This window comes from Leuciscus leuciscus (genome assembly GCF_965113295.1).
Source record: "Leuciscus leuciscus genome assembly, chromosome: 1".
Classification (NCBI taxonomy): domain Eukaryota; kingdom Metazoa; phylum Chordata; class Actinopteri; order Cypriniformes; family Leuciscidae; genus Leuciscus; species Leuciscus leuciscus.
In genome coordinates this window covers 66,870,162-66,888,785 of record NC_138725.1, presented here as the reverse complement: position 1 = coordinate 66,888,785, position 18,624 = coordinate 66,870,162, and the positions used below count along the sequence as shown (strand labels likewise).

Genomic DNA, 18,624 nt, shown 5'->3' with positions numbered 1-18,624 from the left:
TTGACTCAGTTTTCAATTGCATAAAACACTTTTTTTCAAAACACTAGGCTACACACAATTTTGTGTGTGCAGTTTTGGGAAAGTTTTGAAAAAAGGTGACATAGTTTTGAAAATGTGTGCAAGCAGTTGGAAAAAAAATGTAAATAGTGTACATTGGAGACGGCCCTGATGGTTGTTCTACAACTACAATAACAGTCTTGATCTTTCATCTTGATCATTTAAATATAGTATAATGTATGTTTCAACTGTAGGAGATTGTTGATATATACACTCACCTAAAGGATTATTAGGAACACCATACTAATACTGTGTTTGACCCCCCTTTCGCCTTCAGAACTGCCTTAATTCTACGTGGCATTGATTCAACAAGGTGCTGAAAGCATTCTTTAGAAATGTTGGCCCATATTGATAGGATAGCATCTTGCAGTTGATGGAGATTTGTGGGATGCACATCCAGGGCACGAAGCTCCCGTTTCACCACATCCCAAAGATGCTCTATTGGGTTGAGATCTGGTGACTGTGGGGGCCATTTTAGTACAGTGAACTCATTGTCATGTTCAAGAAACCAATTTGAAATGATTCGAGCTTTGTGACATGGTGCATTATCCTGCTGGAAGTAGCCATCAGAGGATGGGTACATGGTGGTCATAAAGGGATGGACATGGTCAGAAACAATGCTCAGGTAGGCCGTGGCATTTAAACGATGCCCAATTGCCACTAAGGGGCCTAAAGTGTGCCAAGAAAAAATCCCATTACACACCATTACACCACCACCACCAGCCTGCACAGTGGTAACAAGGCATGATGGATCCATGTTCTCATTCTGTTTACGCCAAATTCTGACTCTACCATCTGAATGTCTCACCATTCTTTGTAAACCCTAGTAATGGTTGTGCGTGAAAATCCCAGTAACTGAGCAGATTGTGAAATACTCAGACCGGCCCGTCTGGCACCAACAACCATGCCACGCTCAAAATTGCTTAAATCACCTTTCTTTCCCATATTCTGACATTCAGTTTGGAGTTCAGGAGATTGTCTTGACCAGGACCACACCCCTAAATGCATTGAAGCAACTGCCATGTGATTGGTTGATTAGATAATTGCATTAATGAGAAATTGAACAGGTGTTCCTAATAATCCTTTAGGTGAGTGTATAGTAAAGCTACAATTTTATAACCCTAAAACTGACCCTACTCTGGAAACTGGAAGAACTTCAAGTATGGACGCTGATTTGAACGCTTAGTAACAAGTTCAATGGCACGTCTCTACAGGGGGGAGCGTGCCTATGTTCCCACAGCCCTATGTTCCCAGAGCCCCAAGTGCCCACAGCTCTTTGTTCCCACAGAGGGTTAGGGTTACCCTAACCCTAAACCTAACCCTAACTAGCTGTAGCAGTGTAGAATAGCTGTAGTGTAGACTAGCTGTAGTAGTATAGACTAGCTGTTGAAATTATAGGGAAATGTATGAACACAATACTCAGTTTTGAAAATGTCCTAATGTGGGATGTTGTGGAAATTCTTTTCTCAACTTTTATCAATAATTGTAAGACAGTAGGATATCTCAAAGGTTAACAAAGATCAGCTTTATTTCTTGCAAGAAATTGGCATTCACATACAGAGAGCATCTGCTATGAGAAGGCCAAGGGTTAGTTCCCTTGCCGAGGTTATATACCCCTAACACATCCTGGGTAGGCTTCAGCTGTCTCAAAAGATCGCTTACCTTAAAAGGAAACATCTTGTTCAAGATCTTTTGTCTGGCATAAATTATATCTAGACAGAACAATACCATGCCTACTACAAGTTCCTGTTTTTAGCTGCTGCTCAAATTCACACCTTTTGTCTATCTTTATTTCGATCAACGCTGCACACATACTTTTCACACTTGGAGCACACAAAAGGACACTTGAAGTACAAAAGGTCATTTGAAGTACACTCTGTGCTACTCAGTCTCCTATAACTCAGAACATTTTGTCCCTGCAAGCTTGTATTAACTTATGCTTTTCTAACACTTGATTACATATCTTTAATAACGTGCTTTAGCTTATATGATTATATTTCTTTAAATGCTTATGAGTAAAAATAAAGTAAAAGATGTTAATACAAGTTGTACACGTCTATAAGTAAAAACACATCTAAGAGTAAAAGAACACATCTAAATGTTAAATTTCTATCACATTCCACCCCTTGTTCATTCAAAGAACATACACAAAATTTGACATTTTTTCTCCATAATAATAGTAATTTACAACAAGTAAATTTTCTTAGTTTCTTAGTCAAACTCATGTTCGCTCTCGTTCTCGTATACCTCATCTTCAGGCACTGTAACCTCAACTTCATCTTCTTCCCAACATTCTAATTCTAGCAATCTAATTCTATTTAAAAAAAACAACAACTAATCATACCATAGTACATTGCCTTTTAACTTTGAATCAAGTTTCATTATCCTTTGCTAAATTTCGAATCACATTGATCTATTAGGCCTTTAACAGGCTGATACTGCTGATTAACCATTTTTCTTGACCTTATTTTGCTAGCTTTTATTTCAAGTAGGCGATTGTTTTACTTAGTCAGATCTATTTAAGGATCTGTGTAATAAAATCTAACCAAAAAGTTCTAGAATACTTTCATTTTTATCCTTAACACAAATATCAATAACTGTATTATCTTGTTTCAAACAATGTCATTAATTTTAAAATTAACTCAGCTCAACCCAGCTCCTGCCATGATAATAGCCTTAGCTGCTGACATGTCATTAATCAATCGCTATAGAAACCTACCCAATTATCTATTCGGACCTAGTCCAGCAAAGTTACTTATCCTCCCTTATTAGAGAACAATTATTACCACTATTAATTTTTTAGCATCTATGATATCTGAATTAGGGTTCTAAAACCCTCAAGTTTCTTCAAAAATAGTCCCTAGATTATTTATTATCTTTACAGTAATGACCCTATTTAATGTCCCTATATTCTACAGAATTAAGACATTTTCCCTCTTCTTAATTTACGAGTACCTGAAATATTTTCAAATGAATCAGTAATTGTTCAAATCATGAGATCTAAATACTCAAGTCCTACAGTATAGTTTGATTAAAACAAATAAAACATCAATAAACATCACACAAAATTAATTCTTATACTAAGCTTAAAGCATTAGTTGGTCCACATCTTCCTCCAGCTGTGTTGATCATCTCGTTGCCCCATGGACGTTCCATCTTCACCAGGGTGATTCTTTGCGAAACGTTGCAATGGGCTTATCCCACGTTGGCAAGGGAGGAAAAGTTACTAGCACTTCCTTGATCCCCCACTTGACGCTGTGCGTTGTCGTTGGTGTCGGCGTTTGGGGTTGCTGAGGGCTGGTTGGCGTTTGGCTCAAGCTGGTTGGTGTAGTCTAAGGTGAGAAGCTTGGACGGAGGTGTCACACACTGCAACCTTGCTGATAGTTGCAAGATTTTCCCTCAGAACACAACCGCAGTCCACTGGACCTTGTTTGTGGAGTGAACCATAAGAACAACCTGTGAATGGAGACCTTAAGTATTTTTGTTAGTGACAACATGTATCATGTCGCCAGACTCATCTGCTTGTCTGGCCGGTCGTCCTTTTTTCCGATGAGACCTGTAAAATTTCATGTTAAACAGTAACAAGACAATATTTTATACATTTGGAACAGAATCAGTTCTGTTCGATGAGATCCATCATGACATCCTGTAAAAAGTAAAACGTTAAGTATTGGGTGGACAGGGCAAGCTAGCTTGCTCTCTTCCTTCCCAAAGTTATACACTGTACGTGTGTGGCATTGTTTATTTCTACCACAACAATAACCCAGCTCAGGATAGTTAGTCAAAATCATCCATGGTTGTTATTTTATTGGGAATATTTTCTTCCCTGTTGGGTCATATTTTACCCTGTGTAGATACAGCTGTTTTGATTGACATCATTTATGTCTCTCAACACCATAATTCACACACCCACTTTCACACACTCCACACACCCCCCTCTCTGGCCAGAGATTCATTAATTCATTCATTCATTCTTGTCTGCCTTAGCAGTTTAGGAACTGAATGGGGAACATATATTAGGAGTGGAATACCACCAAATATGAACGGTAACAAAGTTCGACGACGACAGAAACTACTGAACGTAGACACACTGTGGCATTCCCCTTGCGACAGTGTCTGAACGTTACGATATCAATTCTCAGTTGTCCGATGCAGTCGTCATGTGATTGAGTTTAACACAGTGAACGTAAACCTAGCTTTTCAAAATCAAATAGATTAAACACTTTAAATAGAAATCGTATAGACCTACAATTGCAGTTGAGAGAATCCGTTTTAATTTCTCAAATGCAATTTGTCATTCTTTGCACAATTTCAATTTTCCACTTTTTGTTGTTGCTCATAAGCTATTTAAAAGAAGATTTGGAAATCTTCACACAATCTTTGATCCATGGACAAAAATAAAAAACATTTCTATCTCGCTGATGATGACAGCATGTGATTTCAAATGTTTATAATTAGAAAACATTGTTTCTATTGAATCTAGAAAATGACCTTTTAAATGAAATGGAGTGACCAATATTTTTGTCAAATCACAATTTATATTTAAAGTTGGTCACCCAATCTCATTCTCATATGCACAATGCACAAAAAAGTATCTTAGTTAAACATACAGTAAACCATTGACTCTTAGAATCTCATAGATCAAAACCATTTTCCCACACTGTCTCCCAGGGATAACGGGATACAAATTCTAGACGCCTTCATATAAAAAGTATAATATTTAAACACGTGCAATTCATATAGTACTATTTATTCATCACTTTAACAGTTCTGATTCCCTTAATATTTTCTCTTATAGTGACTGTTTGTAAAACCCTGTGCTCTCAGATGGCCACACATTTTGTCAGCCACCAATCTTTTAGTGAGTCACATTGTTTCACAAAAAGCCCCAATTCTCTCCACTCTGCAGTCTGTGGTTTAGCTAAAGAGATGTGAGGGACGGCCCCCTCCACATCATACAGTGATGCTTGGCTATCAGTCAATTCAACCTTCACAGCACACCATTTATCTGACCAAACTAATTCTGAGGTTTTCAGTTCCTCAATCTCTAGTTCAGACAATTTTTCAGCAAAAATTTCATCTGGCTCACTGCTAACATGACATGTGCAATGCAAATCACTTTCTTCCATGAAATCATGGTCAGGAGGCATCCTATTTGTGGCTTTGTTTTGCAGACCACACTGAGGAGTGCTCCATTCAAAAACATATAATGTTTCAGTTGGCATTCGCACCATGCTCATATCAGCAGTGAGGCCACTGTCATCACAATACAAGTTCAGCTTCAGTTTACACATCAAATCTCTTCCCAGAAGATTACAAGGACAGGTAGTAGTTACAAGAAAAGCATTAGAAAATGAGTGATCACCAATCTGACAAGACAAATCTGCTGTATATGGTTCCTTTACCAGATGCCCTGTGGCACTTCTGGAGGTTGCCCATTTTCCAGATAATACAATTAAATCAGGCAATTGTTCATTTTTAATTGCTGAGTTCTTCACTCCACTGTCAATTTAGAACTTAATTTTCCTACCCTCGATACTGATATCAATCATTGGTAATTTTGCAAATGCTTTATACATTCGTTCAGTATCAGCAAGCGAATTTTCTTCATTGCAAGAAACAGCAAGCATATTTTCTTCATTGCAAGGAGCAGAAAAAGAGATAAGATTAAACATATTTACCACCTGGGAGTCAGACCCTTCACCGTCGCTCCCCTCCCCCTCCTTCTTTCAATCTCCTTGTGGCTTTGGTGGCTGTTGGAATCCTCTGTTCTTTGGAGGATCCGGACAGTCATTTCTCCAGTGTCCTTTTCGCCCACAATTATAACAAACTTCAGGGTCCATTGCGGGTCGGTCACCCATTCCACGTCCTCTTCCACCCCATCTTCAGCAGAGCCAGTTGAGTGTCTTTGTCAATCTTTTTCTGTTTGTTCTTGGCTTGGTCTCTCAGCAGCTGTTGTTGATGCGTTGCGTGTCGTCGGATTTCTTCCAGACGCTTGACCTTTTTCCCTATTTCAGGGTCCAGACCGTCCAGAAAAAAACAATTTTCAGATATTCTTCATACGTACTTATCTTTGATTGTCTGGCCTGTGCTTCTCTTTGGGTTGGTGAACATTTACGAATTTTGCAGATGGAGGAGTGTAGTCTGGAGGAGCAAAGGGCAGGGTGATCGAACCTAGCAGGCTTCGATGTTCAGGGTGTCTTGGTGGTCTTGCTTGCAGACTCGTTCCCTCTTCTTCTTTGTCTTTGTCTTGATCTTGACCTCCCATTGCTCCTGGTTGTCTTTGTGGTTCATGGAGGGCCACTGTTGGTGGTGCTTGGTAGGGGGAGTAGGGAGCCAGACAGCGGTCGTCCTCACCCAGGCGGGTTTTCATGCATCTCATTTCCTCGGAAGAATTAGAAACAGAGCTTAGTAAAGTTTTTTCTGGCTTCCTCTTTCTGGCTTTGTCTCTCATTGCACTCTCTAATGGTTGCTAATGCTACATTTATCTGTTTTCTTTGTCTGGTAATTGCCTCATTTAACCATACATCTATAATTCGACCATCAAAGTCATAATTATATTTTCTTCCTTTCTTTTTGGACTTGTTTTTGTCCAATTTTCCTTTGTCTTTTGCAGATGGCTTACACTCAGACATTAAACAGACATTAAATCCGTACAATTTAACTGTGTTCCATTTTTCTTGGTCATGGAACAATAATTCCCTTTTGAGAAATCCACTGTCTCCAATTCTTTATCATTAACATTACCCATTTTTGCACTAATTTTACTCAACAGTATTTGTATTTGCGTATTTAAATTCTTCAGTATTTATATTTGCGTATTTAAATCCTTTCCCCGCGTGGTCACCACGCACTATATTCACTGTGTTAATTCTTTCCCCCAGCGTGGCCACCACGCCTGCCTAAATTCATCAATCTAGGACTTTCAAAATGCCCACATCCGTCGATGCTAGGTCTTTTTCCCAAACAAGTGCCTTCTTAAATGTTCGAAAATTACTATCAGGCTTATTTCAAACAGCACCTTGTCTGGACGTTTGAGAAATTACTATCAGGCTTATTCTCAAACTCTGGCCCTTCTGGGAAAACAATTAACACATGGCATTTGAGAAATTACTATCAGGCTTATTCTCAAACCCTGTTTGGAAATTACTTTCAGGCTTATTCCAAAACCCTGACCCTTTTAGGAAAAATACGCAAATAATTTTCTTATTTACCACGTAAATAATTTTCTCTCACCGTGCTTTTTGCAGCTTGGTTCTTTTATTCGGGATCGCGTCCACCTAGGCCTGCCGTGGTGTCCACAATTCTCCCGTCCCTTGCATTTTTAGCGTTGGGGTATCGGAGCCAGAGACTTCTTGTCTTTGGGATGTTCAATCAATTGCTTCGTCCACGGAGGTCATCAGCTTTGCGATTCCCAATCCTCGTCGCCATTTGTTGTGGAAATTCTTTTCTCAACTTTTCTCAATAATTGTAAGACAGTAGGATATCTCAAAGGTTAACAAAGATCAGCTTTATTTCTTGCAAGAAATTGGCATTCACATACAGAGAGCATCTGCTATGAGAAGGCCAAGGGTTAGTTCCCTTGCCGAGGTTATATACCCCTAACACATCCTGGGTAGGCTTCAGCTGTCTCAAAAGATCGCTTACCTTAAAAGGAAACATCTTGTTCAAGATCTTTTGTCTGGCATAAATTATATCTAGACAGAACAATACCATGCCTACTACAAGTTCCTGTTTTTAGCTGCTGCTCAAATTCACACCTTTTGTCTATCTTTATTTCGATCAACGCTGCACACATACTTTTCACACTTGGAGCACACAAAAGGACACTTGAAGTACAAAAGGTCATTTGAAGTACACTCTGTGCTACTCAGTCTCCTATAACTCAGAACATTTTGTCCCTGCAAGCTTGTATTAACTTATGCTTTTCTAACACTTGATTACATATCTTTAATAACGTGCTTTAGCTTATATGATTATATTTCTTTAAATGCTTATGAGTAAAAATAAAGTAAAAGATGTTAATACAAGTTGTACACGTCTATAAGTAAAAACACATCTAAGAGTAAAAGAACACATCTAAATGTTAAATTTCTATCACAGGGATCATAGAGTTCCTGACAGATTTCTCCTGACCTTTTGGTGACTTGGCGCTTCTTGCTTACAGTAACTGTTTGGGGGACAGGGGAGGGTTAAATGTGGTAAGAAAATTACTTGACTTAGAGTTTCATTTTGAGAAAAATCTTTGAAATTTTAAAAATATTGAGAGAACATAGGACTGTAGGAACATATGGTTGTGGGAACATAGAACCTAATTTTCAAAATTTTCAGTAAAAAAAAATTCTCAGAAATGTGGTAACATAGGGCCGTGGTAACATAGAGCTGTGGGAACAGAGGGATGACCCCAACTAGGGAGCTGGCACAAATCTCATCTGAGACTGCTTGTCTCTTAGCCCTTTCCCTTTCTCCTCCCTCTCTCATCTTATCCGTTTCATCGATCTGTTGAAGGTTCTGATTGCTGTGTGATCAGTTTTGACTCTTTGTGTAGTGCTTTCTAAATTACAACATTGTGTAGGCAATGATAAATGGATAATGTGTGTAAAGTTTTGCAGTGAAAGTTTAACAAATCTGACTCATGTGTCAAAACTGGGGAGTAGTGTTTATAGTTTGGGGAAAAGGGTGTGCTTTTTGATAAACGGTGTTGTGTTTTTGAAATTTGAGTTCAAATCCATAGTTATAGTGTTTCAGCAATCGAGAAAAACTGTAACATATACACCTAACAGATACACATTACTTATTATGATAGATCTTGTTTAATTACAAACAAGGTTGATTGTTTGAAAATAAGTAAAAAGACATGCATTAAAGTAATTAATTAATAATGCAGTTTGATGTTAAACAGAGTTTAAACTGTTAAACAGTTTATCTGTAAACAAGATTCCACAGTGTGATGTTTTTTTTAATCAACTATACAAATACAAAATATTGTTTTTCAATAAAGTATGAAAAAGTAAAAACAAAATATTCATCTTTTGTCTTTCACAACAATACCAGTAAAAATACACCAAATGCATATTTGTCAAACAAGCCATAAGGCTGTATTTAAAAACATTGGAATGTGAGGTTATTAAGTTTACTTGCAAAAAGCTCCAGCAGAACAAAGAATTAAGTCATCTGTCAACTGTAATAATATACAATATAAATTATAATCGTAAAATAAAAAACGGTGTATTTTTCTGTTACATACTATAATGCATCTTTGCAGTAATATAAAGTTACACAAGTTATATACACTCAATTAAGTAGTGATCCATATAGGCAGCCTCCTCTGGGGAAAAACAAAATGTCATAGACTGACACAGACACTGCTGCTGCACCACAGAATAAGTGAATATTGAGAAATGCAATCAAGAATGAGTTTTTACATTAAGGCCTAAATGTGATGATAGAGGAATTGTCATGAGGTCACCAAAGTCATCATGTGCTTACAAGATTTCATGGCAATCTGCCCAATTAGACAATATTCAATTTGACATTCTGGTCTAATGATTGTGCTACAGGGAATGTCATAAGGTCAACATGACATGATTCATTGCTCAGCAAATTACAGAAATCGGTTCATAACATTTGTTGTATGCAAGTCAAAAGTTTGGCCTAACGTTGGTGCAAAAGGAAAGGTCACAGGGTCACCACAATTAAGGGGAGTCTCTCTTAAAAGAGTATACACTACCCTAATATCATATGAGCCCAGTAATTACATCTGGTAATATCATACATGCAAAGTTTACATTTTTGGATAAGATTGGTGCACCTATACTGAGAGGTTTGTGCATTTTCAATGAACTGTGCAATGTGCTTACTAAATTGCTTGGAAAATCTAAATACACAGTTTGAATTTTTAACAAGATTTTGATGTGGTTAATCAATCAGCATACTAATAATACACAGATATAGGGCAAGTCCATTTCCTTCAACATAGTCCTTCGTGCAGCTTCCATCTGGGGAAATACAGAAAAACAAAAAAGCAAGAATTAGGATAAGAGGGTGAATTTCAGCTGTTTTAGAATAAGTAAGGTGTGTAAAGCATTAATAAAACACACAAATAAATTATTAAGAATAACAGTAACAGGGGGTTATTCCAAAAAACAAACAAACAAACAAACAAACAAACAAACATAATAATAATAATAATAATAAATAAATTACCTAAATTGTGTTTTCCTCTTCATCCTCACTGGTGTCTGGACTACTGAGGCCACTTTGATCTTCCTCTTCAACATGTAGAAGGACAGAGGCCTCAGGACCTAAGGCAGTCTTGTACTGTTGGAGGACCACTTGGAACCTTTCTGACACCTCTGACAGTCTTCTTCTCAAGAGACAGCAAAGTCCCTCATTTCCCTGGTCTACGTCTCAAAATACAAACGAGATTACATTAAAGACAAACTATATTAAAGGTTGTATCAGTGATTTCAGGCCCAAACATAAAAGATCACATTCATCTAATCTTTCCTAATGATCCGCTAGCATAAGCAAGCCGTCAAAAAACGCGTCTCTGTAGGCAGCCTAGGCTCTGAGATCTGCACACAAAAACAATTGCACTCACCACCACTCAAAACCAAAACAAATAGTGTTCCAACCAATCACCGACAGGGGTGGGTGTTGTGAGGTTTTCGCGTGCAGCCGTCATAGGCAGCCTTGCACGAGCGCAAAACCTCACAACACCCGCCGTGATTGGTTTTGAGTGGTGGTGAGTGCAATTGTTTTTGTGTGCAGATCTCAGAGCCTAGGCTGCCTACAGAGACGCGTTTTTTGACGGCTTGCTTATGCTAGCGGATCATTAGGAAAGATTAGATGAATGTGATCTTTTATGTTTGGGCCAAATAACTTAAATGGAGTAAAAAGATATCACCAATTCAAATCTACATAGCAGGATAATTGGCATTTTTATGTGTATCGCTGACATGGGACCAGGCTAGCTTCTGTATAAAACAACTTAAGGCAACATGGCTCACTGAGGTGACTTTATGGAGGGAGGCCCAAAGCAGCATATATATGTCTGATAGCTGTTTTAAGTTAACAGTTTTCTTCTTCACTACAGTTGTGCTGAAGTAACACATTTTGTTACTTGCTGACCAGCAAGGTTTTCTATGTTGACTGGAGGAGATAATAATAAGATTAATCTTGATGTTATGCTAACCCCATGTAACACACCAGGACACAAATTCCAATGTTCAAATTCTTTTGTTCATTTCCGCTTTCCAGTAACAGACATAGTACAACAAATCTGCACATCTTTCAAGCAAATGTGAATCTGTATAGCCTTACTGACTTGTTACCATAGCTACAGTAACAACTTTAATCCCCATTTTTTATGTATATCCCAAAGGACCACGGCAAAGAGAGCCATAACCGTTCTACTCCATCCAAGTTCTGTGACTGATGTGTTTTTTTGTATGTTTTTTTTAAACACATTAGATGGACAGGGTTTTAATTAAACTTACCCTCCTCAGCCAACTTGTTCTTGAGAACCATTGCCAGGCTCTGCAACCACGTGCAGTGTTGTGCCATCTCCAACACCAAAACGCTTGTTTCCTCATGCAGTCGCCTTGTTAACATCACTTGGTCGTGCACTCGTTTCTTGATCGAAATGTTTGCTAAGAATCAATAACAGTTATATGTATACATGAGACAATCTTGCATAATCACTAAAACATTGACTTTTTTTTTTATCAATTGATACATAAGAAAACTGAAAATACACCATTAAACTAAATTAATATTACAACACTCAATATGTAACATGCATGCCTTAGTTCAGTATACTTTATAAAGCAGAACTGTAAATAAATTCCTGTGAAGCATCTTAAAACAGACATACCACTGCCATGAACCTCCCACGGCCATATTTGAGACACAGTACTCTCTCCAATTAGGGAATGCTCCACCACAGCTACGTCAATGGTTGTTGCCGATTCTAGTACAAGATCATTGTATTTCTGTTACTGTATCTCCTGAAGAATGAGTTTTTTGTCTTCTGCCAGCTTCCTTCGAAGGCGATGGCGAAACTCGCTGCTGTCTAGAAAGACATGAAGTACAGAGGCAGAGGTTTTTGACAGAACTCTTCAACAAGAAAAAAATTATAGCACCAAAAAATTGAAAAGCAAAGCTGCAGTTATTGAAGTATGTGAATATTATAATGTAGACTGACATGGGAAACAAATTGTCCAGTGTGTAACATTTTGGGGGGAACTAAATTAAACTAAATTAATATTACAACACTCAATATGTAACATGCATGCCTTAGTTCAGTATACTCTATAAAGCAGAACTGTAAATAAATTCCTGTGAAGCATCTAAAAACAGACATACCACTGCCATGAACCTCCCACGGCCATATTTGAGACACAGTACTCTCTCCAATTTATTTTATTTAATTTGTTTAGATTGGCTATTGCTCATTTCGTTTGCGAGCGCTGTTGCGAGCAGCCTGAGCCTGCCTCAGTATTTCAAAAAAACATTTAGTCACTGTGGTTTAATAAATAAACATTGAACTAACTGTCTGTGTGATATGCTTGAAGTGTTTTATATCTATGGATTTTATTGTAGCCAAGTAAAGTATTAGCGTTGATTTGAGAGGCTAAATTGATCAAACATGTTTTACTCGCTGTTGGCTCGGCTTGCTTGTTCGTCATTTATTTTATTTTTTTTTATGCTCCAAACATTTGTCTAAATTAACTTAATAAAGAAATGAAAAGAAAAGAAACATAACGGACATATTTTAATGGCTGCAAATAGGGCAGGCTGCCGCTGTAAAAAAAAAAAAAAAAAAAAAAAAAACGGGCTCGGGTCGGACTCGGGCTGATAATTCTGATGAGCTGTCGGACACGGGTCGGGCTAGGGCCTGAGCGTCTCGGGCCAGGGCCGGGCTCGGGCCAGGGCCGGGCTCGGGCCTAGATTTGAGGCCCGTGCAGGGCTCTATTCAGTGATATCATGTTTTGTTTTGAATTTGAGGTGGTCGAACGGATTAGTCGTGTGTTAACTTACCGAACTGTTACCCCACACACTCTGTATATAGTTTGCTGCTGCTCGTCTGACGGCTTAAACCCGTACCAAGTCCAAATAATGGATGTTGCACCGATCTTTTTCACCAGCTTTCACTTTCAGCTGTGTTTACTTAAGATGACGACGAATACGCGTTGCAGCCGGGTTTACCTCGCGGCCGCGGGTAGATTGCGTCATCATAGCTTGTGTAGTATAGAGCCATCTCCCAACCCAATTTGGAGAATAGATTAACGGCGATATTTTTTTTATCGCGCGATAAGAGTCTCGCGTTAACGCAGCACGTTAATGCCGATAACGGCCCACCACTAATATATATATATATTTTTTTTTTTTTACCATTGATGGTAATTAAAATCACTGGTTTGCCTGGTAACACAGTGAAGTTTGTGCCTCCACAGGAGCAGTCTGGCACCTTCACAGTTGGCAAACGCATTCCCTGTTGTGGAGTGGATGTGTTTTGTGATGCAATACATCACAGTCCCCACAGAACCACTCCTCAGGAAGACACTCTCTGCACCTAAGGAGAAAATAAAACAATATTATAATATAATACATTATTTCAGGTGAATAACTTATATAAAGTACTGTACACTCGATTTAAGCTATTTCACTTTTACTAGGTTCGATTTTATTGTAAAGGATTGCATAGTGGCTCAGTGTTTAGCATTGTCACCTCACAGCAAGAAGGTCCTAGATTTACTTTTCTCATTAATGTGTTTTTCATCTGGGTATCTAAGTCTTCTCCCATCCCAAAAGACATGTATCTTAGCCTATGAAGCAGGGCACTCAGCAAACCCACCCTGGGTAATTGAAGTTTGGTATTAATGAAAACCAACCTAATAACAGCAGGCTCGTTGCAAAGGCAACACAGGGGATGACCAACAGCCTCTTTTGAAATAAGGCATTTTAGGTGGTATGGTCTTGCTTCCTTCCAGCGCTCTGAGGCTTTCTGCTGCCGAAAAGACCATGATGATGCAGAGCTACTTTGAGGCTGAGCAGCAGGAGGACATGACGCCAAAATATCAGAGAGCCTCTCCATATTTTTTTTCTGTAAAGAAAATCCAAAAATAAAGCAGTAAGGGATCATTTAGATAAGGAACAATTAAAAGTCAAATGATCAGTATTAGAATGAACACTTTTTTTATACTGTACATGCATAAATTCATCACTGTGAATTACCAAATTACATTTACATTTTGAGGATTTAGTTTTGTTGAGGTTGCAGTAAGTGGAACCTCCACACTGGATGACAGGGAGCACTCAACCGTGGGGTATGTGGCTGTAAAACAGCACATAGAAGAATAAGAAAAAAGTTAGGCTATCACACTCTATTCTTGTTCTTCTTTTCAAACTATATACTAAATAATTTATGAAATCAGAAATTTTTTTGTTAAGTACTTGGAAATATCTTCTACAATAGCGTCACTGAAAGGTTTATCTACTTTTTAATGTCTTTTTAGATATTTGAATATTTTAAACTCAATAAACAATTACAGTGTTCTAATTTGAGTTGGTCCAACATTGTCATAGTAAATTCCTACAAATGTCAAATAATTCAGATATAACCTGTGGCGGAGGCTTGGCGTCGCCCTCCTCGCCTCCCCCTCGGCTTACCACGTCCTACAGAGTCCCTTTTAGAGGTGTGTGGAGGGTCTCGTATACGTTTCCTCTCATCAGCTGCTCTCTGTGTATTGGAGTGAATATTTCTTGTAAGACTGATGTTGATAAAAGTAAGGTAACCAAAAGGCAGGTAACTTGTGAAAGGAAAACACAACATAGGGTGTTAGTAAGGTGTTGAACAGCTTAAATGAGCCTTGGAATAGATTCTCCAAGTATCTGTAACTCAGAGGGATGGAACTGCATATACTATTATTATTATTAGGGCCCGAGCACCGATGGTGTGAGGACCCTCTTGGAATTGCTCTGTTTATTATTATTATTCTTCTCCGCATTTAATTGCATTTTTGAGGGCCTAAACATGCTCGAAAACTCACGAAACTTTGCACACGCGTCAGAACTGGCGAAAATTTACATCTGATATAGGTTTCAGAATTGGACGGGGCAAAATGGCTCGATAGCGCCACCTATAAAAGTTCAACGGAGTGCGCCTCCCGCAACGTTCCACGTACGTGCACGAAATTCGGTACATACATGTAATGACCTAATACCTACAAAAAAGTCTCTTGGAGCGTAGCCCTAAACACAACAGGAAGTCAGCCATTTTGAACTTCCTCTCAGATTTTTGTGCAGTTTTTGCCATTTTCAGGCCTCGTACTTTAACGAACTCCTCCTACAGTTTTAATCTGATCATCTTCAAATTTGGAGAGTGTAATCTTAAGGCCTTTGCGACGTTAAATTGCGAAGATCTTGAGTTTTCGTCGAAGGGCGGGTCCTCGGCGGCCTGACAAATTTCGATGTTTCGCCATGAAACAGGAAGTTGCTGTAACTCAGGCATGGAATGTCCAATCTGCCCCGAACTTCACACGTTTGATAAGCGTTCTGTCCTGAACACATGACCATGCTCATATTCAGTTATAGTCATAGCGCCACCTGCTGGCAACAGGAAGTGACATGTTTAACACTGTTATGGACTCCTAATAACATATAAAAAAGTGCCAGCAAGTGCTAAACATGCTAACAACATACTAGAAGCATGCTAAAACATGCTAGCAAACTCTTAGCTAAGTGCTAAAGCATGCTATTTTTGCAATTAAATAGGAATTTGCTGTAACTCAGGCATGGAATGTCCAATCTGCCCCAAACTTCACACTTTTGATAATCGTTCTGTCCTGAACACATCTACATGAGAATATTCAGTTATAGTAATAGCGCCACCTACTGGTAACAGGAAGTGTCATGTTTAACACGTTGATGCCATTCTAGCAACATGTTAAAAATGCCATTGACTTCTAAACATGCTAGAAACATGTTAAAACATGCTAGCAAAACTTAGCTGAGTGCTAAAGCATGCTAATTCAATGAAACAGGATGTTGTTGTTACTCAAGAAGGCAATGTCCAATCTGCCCCAAACTTCACACTTTTGATAAGCGTTCTGTCCTGAACACATGACCATGCTCATATTCAGTTACAGTCATAGCGCCACCTGCTGGCAACAGGAAGTGACATGTTTAACACTGTTGTGAACTCCTGATAACATATAAAAAAGTGCCAGCAAGTGCTAAACATGCTAACAACATACTAGAAACATGTTAGCAAACACTTAGCTAAGTGCTAAAGCATGCTATTGCTGCAAATAAATAGGAAGTTGCTGTAACTAAGGCATGGAATGTCCAATCTGCCCCAAACTTCACACTTTTGATAAGCGTTCTGTCCTGAACACATGACTATGCTCATATTCAGTTATAGTCATAGCGCCACCTGCTGACAAAAGGAAGTGACATGTTTAACACTCTTGTGGACTCCTGATAACATATAAAAAAGTGCCAGCAAGTGCTAAACATGCTAACAACATACTAGAAACATGCTAAAACATGCTAGCAAACACTTAGCTAAGTGCTAAAGCATGCTATTACTGCAATTAAATAGAAATTTGTTGTAACTCAGGCACAGAATGTCCAATCTGCCCCAGACTTCACACGTTTGATAAGAGTCATGGCCTGAACACATCTACATGAGAATATTCAGTTATAGTAATAGCGCCACCTACTGGTAGCAGGAAGTGTCATGTTTAACACGTTGATGCCGTTCTAGCAACATGTTAAAAATGCCATTGACTTCTAAAAATGCTAGAAACATGTTAAAACATGCTAGCAATACTTAGCTAATTCAATGAAACAGGATGTTGTTGTTACTCAAGAAGGCAATGTCCAATCTGCGCCAAACTTCACACTTTTGATAAGCGTTCTGTCCTGAACACATGACCATGCTCATTCAGTTACAGTCATAGCACCGCCTGCTGGCAACAGGAAGTGACATGTTAAACACTGTTGTGGACTCCTGATAACATATAAAAAAGTGCCAGCAAGTGCTAAACATGCTAACAACATACTAGAAACATATTAGCAAACACTTAGCTAAGTGCTAAAGCATGCTATTGCTGCAATTAAATATGAATTTGCTGTAACACAGGCATGGAATGTCCAATCTGCCCCAAACTTAATATGTAACATGCAAGAAACATGCTAGCAACACATAGCTAAGTTCTATAGCATGCTAGAAATGCTAAAGGAAGTTGTTGTAACTTAGGCATACAATGTCCAATCTACCCCAAACTTCACACGTTTGATAATAGTTATCTCCTGAACACAAGTCCATGCTCATATTCAGATATAGTCATAGCGCCGCCTGCTGGCAACAGGAAGTGACGTTTAACACTATTCTGGACTCCTAATAACATATAAAAAAGTGTCACCAACTGTTAAACATGTTAGCAACATACTAGAAACATGCAATCAAATACTTAGCTAAGTGTTAAAGCATCCTATTACTGCAATTAAATATGAATTTGCTGTAACTCAGGCATTCAATGTCCAATCTACCCCAAAATTAATATGTTATATGCTAGAAACATCATAAAACATGCTAGAAATGCTAAAGGAAGTTGTTGCAACTCAAGCATACAATGTCCAATCTGCCCCAAACTCCACATGTTTGATAAAAGTCCTGCACTGAACACATCTACATAGCGATATTCAGATATAGACATAGCCCCACCTACTGGCAACAGAAACTGACATGGTTAACACAGTAATGCAGTACTAACCACTTAACTATTGTGTACTAAGCATGCTAAAAACATACTAAACATGCTAGCAACTACTATATATACCTCCTTAAATGCACATTGTCCAACCATGCTCTGTCTTCCTAAAGCCACCGGGTGGCGGCGGCACGGGTGCGAGGGCCCTTTCATCGCTGCTTGCAGCTTTAATTATTAGGGCCCGAGCACCGATGGTGTGAGGACCCTCTTGGAATTGCTCTGTTTATTATTATTATTCTTCTCCGCATTTAATTGCATTTTTGAGGGCCTAAACATGCTCGAAAACTCACAAAACTTTGCACACGCGTCAGAACTGGCGAAAATTTACATCTGATATAGGTTTCAGAATTGGACGGGGCAAAATGGCTCGATAGCGCCACCTATAAAAGTTCAACGGAGTGCGCCTCCCGCAACGTTCCACGTACGTGCACGAAATTCGGTACATACATGTAATCACCTAATACCTACAAAAAAGTCTCTTGGAGCATAGCCCTAAACACAACAGGAAGTCAGCCATTTTGAACTTCCTCTCAGATTTTTGTGCAGTTTTTGCCATTTTCATGCCTCGTACTTTAACGAACTCCTCCTACAGTTTTAATCTGATCATCTTCAAATTTGGTGAGTGTAATCTTAAGGCCTTTGCGACGTTAAATTGCGAAGATCTTGAGTTTTCGTCGAAGGGCGGGTCCTCGGCGGCCTGACAAATTTCGATGTTTCGCCATGAAACAGGAAGTTGCTGTAACTCAGGCATGGAATGTCCAATCTGCCCCGAACTTCACACGTT

The 18,624-nt window shown here is 38.7% G+C and overlaps 2 long non-coding RNA genes across 4 annotated transcripts; both read right to left on the bottom strand.

Moving 5' to 3' along the window:
• Nucleotides 1-1,560: 1,560 nt before the first annotated feature.
• LOC309480843 lies at nucleotides 1,561-8,153 on the bottom strand. Its single transcript, XR_014199795.1, has 2 exons — nucleotides 2,393-8,153; nucleotides 1,561-2,223 (listed from the first exon to the last, which is right to left on the bottom strand). It is a non-coding gene; the product is annotated as an uncharacterized lncRNA (long non-coding RNA).
• A 389-nt stretch (nucleotides 8,154-8,542) lies between these two features.
• LOC309497117 lies at nucleotides 8,543-12,095 on the bottom strand. Of its 3 annotated transcripts, XR_014205396.1 has the most exons (4): nucleotides 11,936-12,095; nucleotides 11,559-11,711; nucleotides 10,264-10,460; nucleotides 8,543-10,055 (listed from the first exon to the last, which is right to left on the bottom strand). It is a non-coding gene; the product is annotated as an uncharacterized lncRNA (long non-coding RNA). The 3 variants fall into 3 exon arrangements; XR_014205397.1 differs by lacking the exon at nucleotides 11,936-12,095 and having other exon boundaries at nucleotides 10,264-10,466; nucleotides 11,559-11,801; XR_014205398.1 differs by lacking the exon at nucleotides 11,936-12,095 and having other exon boundaries at nucleotides 8,544-10,055; nucleotides 11,559-11,801.
• Nucleotides 12,096-18,624: the final 6,529 nt, after the last annotated feature.